We start from the raw sequence: 8690 nt of genomic DNA, 5'->3' as shown, positions 1-8690 counted from the left end.
GGAGTTGTGCCGAGTGCACTAAATCCAATAACTCTGTTCTGTGACAACACTGGTGCCGTTGCTTTAGCAAAGGAACCAAGGTTTCACAAGAAGACTAGACACATCAAACGACACTTTAACCTCATCCGCGACTACGTCGGAAGAGAGGACGTAAATATTTGCAAAGTGCACACGGATCTGAATGTTGCAGATCTGCTGACTAAACCTCTTCCACGAGCGAAGCATGATCAACACCAGAACTGTATGGGTGTTAGATTCATTCCAATGTAAATCGCATAGCAATGTGAGACTAGATTATTGACTCTAGTGCTAGTGGGAGACTGTTGGAAATATACCTAGATGTAATGATAAAATAGATATTATTATATTTCTAGTTTCAAGATAATCGTTTATTATCCATGCTATAATTGTATTGAATGAAAGCATAGATATATGTGTGGATATAGAGACAAAACATTGTCTCTAGTAAGCCTCTAGTTGACTAGCCAGTTGATCAAGGATGTTTAAGGTTTTCTGACCATATGCAAGTCTTGTCACTTGATAACTGGATCACATCAATAGGAGAATGATGTGATGGACAAGACCTGAATTATAAATGTAGCATGTGATCGTGTCATTTTGTTGCTATTGTTTTGTGTGTGTCAAGTATTCATTCCTATGACCATGAGATCATGTAACTCACTGACACCGGAGGAATACCTTGTGTGTATAAAACGTCACAACGTTATTGGGTGACTATAAAGGTGCTCTACAGGTATCTCCGAAGGTGTCCGATGAGTTAGCATGGATCAATACTGGGATTTGTCACTCCGTGTGACAGAGAGGTATCTCGGGGCCCACTCGGTAATACAACATCACAAATAAGCCTTGCAAGCAATGCGACTCAAGTCACGGGATCTTATATTATGGAACGAGTAAAGAGACTTGCCGGTAACGAGATTGAAATAGGTATAGGGATACCGACGATCAAATCTCGGGCAAGTAACATAACAAAGGACAAAGGGAATGTTATACGGGATTATATGAATCCTTGGCACAGAGGTTCAACCGATAAGATCTTCGTAGAATATTTAGGATCCAATATGGACATCCAGGTCCCGCTGTTGGATATTGACCGAGGAGTGTCTCAGGTCATGTCTGCATAGTTCTCGAACCCGCAAGGTCTACACACTTAAGGTTCGGTGACGTTTCGGTATAGTTGAGTTATAGGTGTTGGTGACCGAAGGTTGTTTGGAGTCCCGGATGAGATCACGGACATCACGAGGGTTTCCTAAATGGTCCGGAAATGAAGATTGATATACAAGATGGATTCATTTTGTCTCCGGAAAGATTTCGGGCATTATCGGCAGTGTACCGGGAGTGACGAATGGGTTTTGGGTTTTCACCGGGAGGGCCCACCCACCCGGGAGTGAGCCTAATAGCCCAAGGGTGGCGCACCAGCCCTTAGTGGGCTGGTGAGGCCAGCCCAAGTGGGCTATGTCATCTAGCAAAAATAAAACCAAAGAAAAAGGAAAAAAAAGAGGGAGGTGGGAAGGAAGAGGAGGACTCCTCCTTCCCCAAACCGAATTGGAGTTGGAGTCCTCCTCTCCTCTTTCGGCCAACGCCCTTGGGGCTCTCTTGATCCCCAAGGATATCCCCTCCCCTCCTCCTATATATACTAGAGGTTTTAGGGTTTTTGAGACACAACTTTGCCACGTGCAACTCAAACCTATACTTCGTAGTTCTTCCTCTAGATCGGTTTTCTTCGGAGCTCAGGCGGAGCCCTGCAGGAATAGATCATCACCATTACCGGCGCGTCGTCACGCTGCCGGAAAACTCATCTACTTCCCCGTCTCTCTTGCTGGATCAAGAGGGTGGAGATCGTCATCGAGTTGTACGTGTGCTGAACGCGGAGGTGCCGTCCGTTCGGCGCTAGATCGGAACGGATCGTGGGACAACAGTGACTTGTATCACGAAGTTGTATACCACTACATCAATCGCGTTTCTTAACGCTTCCCGCTTAGCGATCTACAAGGGTATGTGGATCCGATCTCCCTCTCGTTGATGGACATCACCATGATAGGTCTTCGTGTGCGTAGGAAATTTTTTGTTTCCCATGCAACATTCCCCAACACGTATATCGAGGAACACAAGAATATTCTACGCTCCAAACACCTGCAGCAGTCTGCCGACAGGATTACCCATGAACAAACGGGAACTTTTGTTGGTTGGTTGCAGACACGTCTGATGCATGACGACGCTGTTGAAGATGAGTTGTACTTGCTGTCCAAGTTACCATCTTCAAATATATTGACTTTCAGAAGGTATGAGATAAATGGGAATACATTTTACACGATTGCCCAAGATAAAAAGAGCACCAACCAAAACAGTGGTATACGCTTTGATGCAGCAAACACCAATAGGCCAAAGGACACATATTATGGTTACTTAGAGGAGATATGGGAACTTTTCTATGGACGTGATTTGAAGGTCCCTTTGTTTTGGTGCAAATGGGTCAATCTAACACGAGGCGGGGTAACGGAAGACCCAAAGTACGGAATGACAATAGCGGATCTCAACAATCTTGGGTATGGAGACGAACCATTCGTCCTAGCCAATGATGTGGCGCGAGTTTTCTATGTGAAGTACATGTCTACAAGCCGAAAAAAAGAAAAGATAAGGAAGCGAATACATCATACGATGAGCCAAAGCGCCACATAGTTCTTTTAGGGAATGGAAACATCGTGGGAGTGGAGGACAAGACATACATGTTAGAAGATTATGAAAAGTTTCATGAAATTGCTCCCTTCACAGTGAATATTGACCCGAGCATCTAGTTAGATGATGAAGATAGTCCATGGTTACGGTGCAAAGGGACACACGCGAAGAAAAAGAAATTAGACCCAAATATCCCACTCTAAGATGTGACCGACTTCACTATCATCACTTTCTTCTCTAGTGAGTTTCCGGACTTATATATCTGGAAAGTCCCACTTCGGACAAATCGGAGGGAATCTTTGTAATAGTTAGGGTACTTATGTGTGATTAATTTCTCATCAATTTTCAACCCTTTCTGACATCATTTGCTATTTTTCATGCATTTACTAATTTTCTTTCAACTAAATGACCCTGAAATTGGAAAAGAACTACAAATGAACTCTGAAAAGTTTGAAAGTTGGCATCGTAACATCATTTCACCCACATAGAATGTGCAAACAAGTTGAGAGGGTTACGGCAAAAACAGGATGCACTTCGTGTACAAAATGGACAATCTCTTTCGAAGTAACACGGTTTCGGACGAAAACTCATCTGTTACAAAGGCATTTCATTTTGTAAACATATTTCAACTCCACACATTTTGTGCGTTCAGTATGCACCATTCGAAGCCATATCATCAACTTTCAGCCCTTTTTGACTTCGTTTTATATATTTTTAATGCATTTACTGATTTGTTTTGAGCTAAATGACCCTGAAATTGAAATGAACTAGAAATAAACTCTAAAAAGGTTGAAAGTTGGTATGGTATCATCATTTTACCTACATAGCATGTGCAAAACAATTGAGAGGGTTACCGCAAAAATAGGATGCACTTCGTGTAAAAAAAGGACAATCTCTTTCGAAGTATCACGGTTTGAGACGAAAACTCATGTGTTACAAAGGCATTTCATTTTTCAAAATTATTTCAACTCCAGACTTTTTGTACATTCATTATGCACCACTCGAAGCCACATCAACAATTTTCAACCCTTTGTGACTTCATTTGGTATTTTTCATGCATTTACTGATTTGTTGAGCTTAGTGACCCTTAAATTGAAAAGAACTACAAATGAACTCTGAAATGGTTGAAAGTAGGCATGTGCAAAAAAGTTGAGAGGGTTATGGCAAAAACAGGATGCACTTCGTGTACAAAATGGACAATCTCTTTTGAAGTATCAGGGTTTCGGACGAAGACTCATCTATTACAAAAGGCATTTAATTTTTTAAACTTATTTCAACTCCAAACTTTTTGTGCATTTAGTATGCACCATTCGAAGCCACGTCATCAGTTTTCAACTCTTTGTGACTTCATTTGCTATTTTTCATGCATTAACTGATTTGTTTTGAGCTAAATGACCCTGAAATTGGAAAGAACTCTGAAAAGGTTGAAAGTTGCCATGGTATCATCATTTCACCCACATAGCTTGTGCAAAAAGTTGAGAGGGTTACGGCAAAAACTGGATGATCTTCGTGTACAAAATGGACAATCGATCTGTTTCGAAGTATCAGGGTTTCGGACAAAAACTCATCTGTTACATATGGTACAAAGCCCTCACACATTGCAAAAATGCCCAAAATGCAAGGCCAAATACGCGGACTGTATTTCCATTGTGAATCCTTGTTTTCTCCCCGTACGGCTTGACCACAAGAACCATGCCCCGTTTAGTGGCGGCAATAGCTCCCAACAACCTAGGTAGTCGGTTGTATGCTTGCTCCCAATCACCATACAACATCTTGAATGCGGATGGCTTCCCTTTCCATGCGTTCCCGTATTTCACTTGGTAGTGAAAGAGGGCTTTCACAAGGTCGTGTACACTTTTTATGCTCATTGTAGGAAGAGAGGATATGGAGTTTGAAATCATGTAACCGATGAACTCAGAGGTGAGCTGTCAATGGTTTTGCGACGAAAGCTTGTCGTCAACCCTCTTGCCTCGGCACAGGTGAGGCATACAACTTACGATGTTCCATCCAGGCCCTCCTTTCCATGGTCTTGCATGGACAATCCATTGACATCCTGAATCCTCACATGCAACCGGGTAACGCAGCTTCATGTTCAAATGAACAACTTTGTGTGGACGATAATGCGTAACGAAATATTCATCCAACCACATCTTCACTTCCAGTAATGTTTTGAACCTTGACCCCGGTAAAATAATATTCTTCCCATGTTTGTCCCGGTGAGAAGGTGACCTAACTCCAAACAATATGCCTTCGCCTCCATCAACCACGGCTTCCTCCGCAAGACTAAGATCCTCGAACAATGGTGTCCGATGATCCCGCCCTAATACCTTTGTGAAAGCTCCAGCCTCCTTTGCCGTGAACCCTTCCTCATCAACTTCATCAGGACCGTCATTTTCCGACTCTGATGCATAGCCACGTGAGTACGGAATGTAATGGTCCATTGTCTCTTGCAAATTATAATTGTCCAAATCACCAAGGTTGTTGTCATGGAGAACAAGATCATAATTCTCATCATCATCAAGCTCATTATTCTCCTCTAGCAATGGTTCATGTCGGATCTTCATATTCTGGGTCAGTGTTGTCCTTGATTGTTGGGTCAAAAGAGGTTTAATGTTGGACGCTTCATTGATGTATGGAGGACTAGCTTCAACAATCAGAAAGGCAACCCAGTTCAAATCCAAGTGCAAGTTAGGATCACTTTTTTATCGCTAATAACTCTAGAGCCTTGTCTAGTGATTAGGCCACCATACCTTGTATGCAAGCCAACATTGCTCGGAGTTGACACGCATGGTCTTTCAACGAATGTGCATCCGAAGCCCACATTATGCCTACTATCAAACTCAACAACATCACTTGGGTCCATCCAATTCAAATCCTTTCGGACTTGTTCCAACAATTCAGCATAGCTAGGACAACAATCAAACACCATGTCAAGCTCATCCGGGTCCGGATCAATATTGCCTTTTACAAAGGCATCCTTGTCCATGTGATGAACATAAACACATGTTCTTCCCATCCCTAAACAACAAAACTTACAATATTTTATATAAGCAATCATCCAAATACTATAAAATCTTCTTAATAAAAAAAACCTAATCCTAACATCCAAACAACCATAATCCTAACCCCATCTTACCCCTAACCCCAACACAACTATAATCCTCACATCCAAACAACCCTAATCCTAACCCCATCATACCCATTATCCTAACATAGAAACAAGTCCAACAATATCATATACATCCCAAATTTCATGAAGACCTAGGGTTTCCTCACATTAGCAAAAAATGAGCAAATGAGGTTTTTTTGGATGAGAGGGAGGGGATCGAGGGAGATTACCTTAAGGGAGGGATTGGAGATGAAATACCCGGACCAAACCTTCACATCTGTTGATTTGGAGAGGGATTTGAGGAAGGGGACATGGGACCTCGAGCTGAGAACTCTCTGTGGTGATGGGGTGAATGAGGAGGAGGGTGAGGGAGGATCGGACTGCGGCTGGATAACTAAAGGTGTGGCGCCTAAGTGCTCGGCCCACACTACCGCATGTGCAAGGCATGAGGCTTAGGTGTCACACTACTGGGGGATCAGGTGTGGTTGGATGTCAGCGTGGACGGGGGTGTGGCGCCTACGTCTTAGGCGTCACACAGTGTAGTGTGACACCTATGTGTCGGGCGCCATAGAAAAGGGTCAGCTCAACCAAAAAAATTCAAGCACGGTCCAATTTGTGATTTTTTTTACTTCAGGGATCAGATTTGTCGATTTTACCACCACATAGTAGCGTGTGCATCGAACAGTGGGGGTGGTGTACGTGGCGTGGGTCCATGGATGGCGCGGAGGCTGGAGGGATCAGAGGTGGGGTGCTTACTCTTGAGCATATCTACTGCTTCATTATTACGGATCTACTAAAAACAAAAAAAATGTAGTATGTTAGGAAATCTGAAGATATGTGAATTGATGAAATAAACTAAGACATGAAGATGTGTGCTAAAATTGCATGTAAGCAATGCAGTATAAGTAAGAAGCTTATTTGCTAAACACAATATGATAATTGTACGAATCATGATGTTGAAATAAAATGTAGGAAGCATGAAAATACGACAATGCAACTCAACAATACTCATCTTGGTTGGAAGCATAGAATAAAACATTGACAATGAAACAAGCTAAGATTGCGGCAACGGCAAATGTGAGGGTGCATCTTTTGTGTTGTTCACATGCAAATTTAAAGGATTTGTTGTTGATTCATGGGAGCACTTATCCAGCCTGACGAAGCAGTAGTATTGCATTGTAGAAGCACGAAAACATGGCATTGGGTACATAAGTAGTGTTATGTAGTATAATTGGAAGGAAGGAAATCTAAAAATAAAACAAAACTAGTATTGTCGCCAATAGGAGGCATATTTGTTCGATGTACATACAAATCTCACAGAAAAGTTTCGATGATTCAGCGACACGATTTCACACCCACAGACCTGGAATAAAAACCATTTTTTTATAACAGATAAAAACCAAAATATTGACATAGAGAGAGATCACACAAATCTCATAACACAATTATGCCAAATTAACATGCAATGCATGAATTGAACCATGTATCAAGAGAGATGACTCTAACCCTAGGCCATATGCGGATGGGTGGGCCAGTCCTGCAGTAGTCCAGTGGTGATGGCTTCATACCCGAAAAGAGACGGAGTTCCGATGAGGTGGACTGCAGTACATGATTGCATGTCGAGCAGAGGGCCTGGTCGTGGTGGAGATGAGCACGACCTTAGGTTTGTGAGGTTGCCGGATGGCAGGTTGTGCGGCCGTCGCCGCGCGGCCGCTGACGCGTACGGCGTACCGGACAGATGGAACAGAGGTTGTAGAGACGCATGGTAGGATACTGGCTGGGGGAGATAGATGGGGCGGCGAGCACAGCTCTGAGCAGCAACAGGGCGGAATAAATGGGGAATGGGGTCAACTTGGTTCGGGGCAATTATTTGGGAGAAGAAGTGATTACCGGGTGCAGGAATTTGATTTGTTTCTCAACCGTGAGATTAGAGACTAATCAACAGCCAAAGTCCGGTATGACAAATACTAGCCATCGGTATAGGAGATCGTTTCCTTTCAATATAAACTTCTCCAACAACATTTGGATAAATGATCCCCTAAAAAAATTACAAGCTTGCCAAAGCTGTCATCCCACTTTGCATATTTGCAAACCCAAAGGAAACTTTCTAAATTTTGACAAGGCTTTGTAAAGGTCGTCCCCTTTATCTTTTTGTCTCAATGACTAGTGGGTCCATGTATGATTTTTTTTAACACAATACAGACGCAAGCGTCTATATACACGCGCATACACACACACATGCACATTCTACCCCTGTGAGTACCCCCAAAGACCGAGCCGGCATGTCATCTTGAGATTTACGAAGTCATCGTAGGCGCCTCTTCGTCGACGAAAACATCACCTTCCACTGAAAGGGTATCGTCGGAAATCCTGAAATTAATATAGAAATAATGCAAGAAGCACGACTTGAACCCTCTTGGCTGGGATACTATGATCCCTTTAATCATCCAAACACAGGTTGGTTTGCACTCCACGTGTGACTTGTATGTGTATATGTGTGCGTCGTGTGTGCATGTACGCGTGTACATGTACACGTGTGTGTGTACATGTAGGCGCGTGTGTTGCGTGTGTGCGTGTACATGCACATGTGTGTGTCGCGTGTGTGTACGTAAACCTCCTACCTCCTCTAGTCATCTTGCTATAACAAGTTTTTATAGCAATTCAATATACAAAGGCTGTTGGACATGCTTCCATGGTCCATTCACTAGTAGAAAATAGGGCTTTGGTTCGAAGCATTTGTCCCGGTTCGCTTTTGAACCAGAATTAATGCTGCCACTAGTCCCGGTTCGTGAGGCTAGACTTTAGTCCGGTTTATTAGGAACCTCTGGTCCCGGTTGGTGTTACCAACGGGGACTAAAGGGATGGTAGCAGGGTTTTGTCAGGC

Source organism: Hordeum vulgare, chromosome 7H (genome assembly GCF_904849725.1).
Source record: "Hordeum vulgare subsp. vulgare chromosome 7H, MorexV3_pseudomolecules_assembly, whole genome shotgun sequence".
Lineage (NCBI taxonomy): Eukaryota > Viridiplantae > Streptophyta > Magnoliopsida > Poales > Poaceae > Hordeum > Hordeum vulgare.
This window is presented reverse-complemented; position numbering follows the sequence as displayed.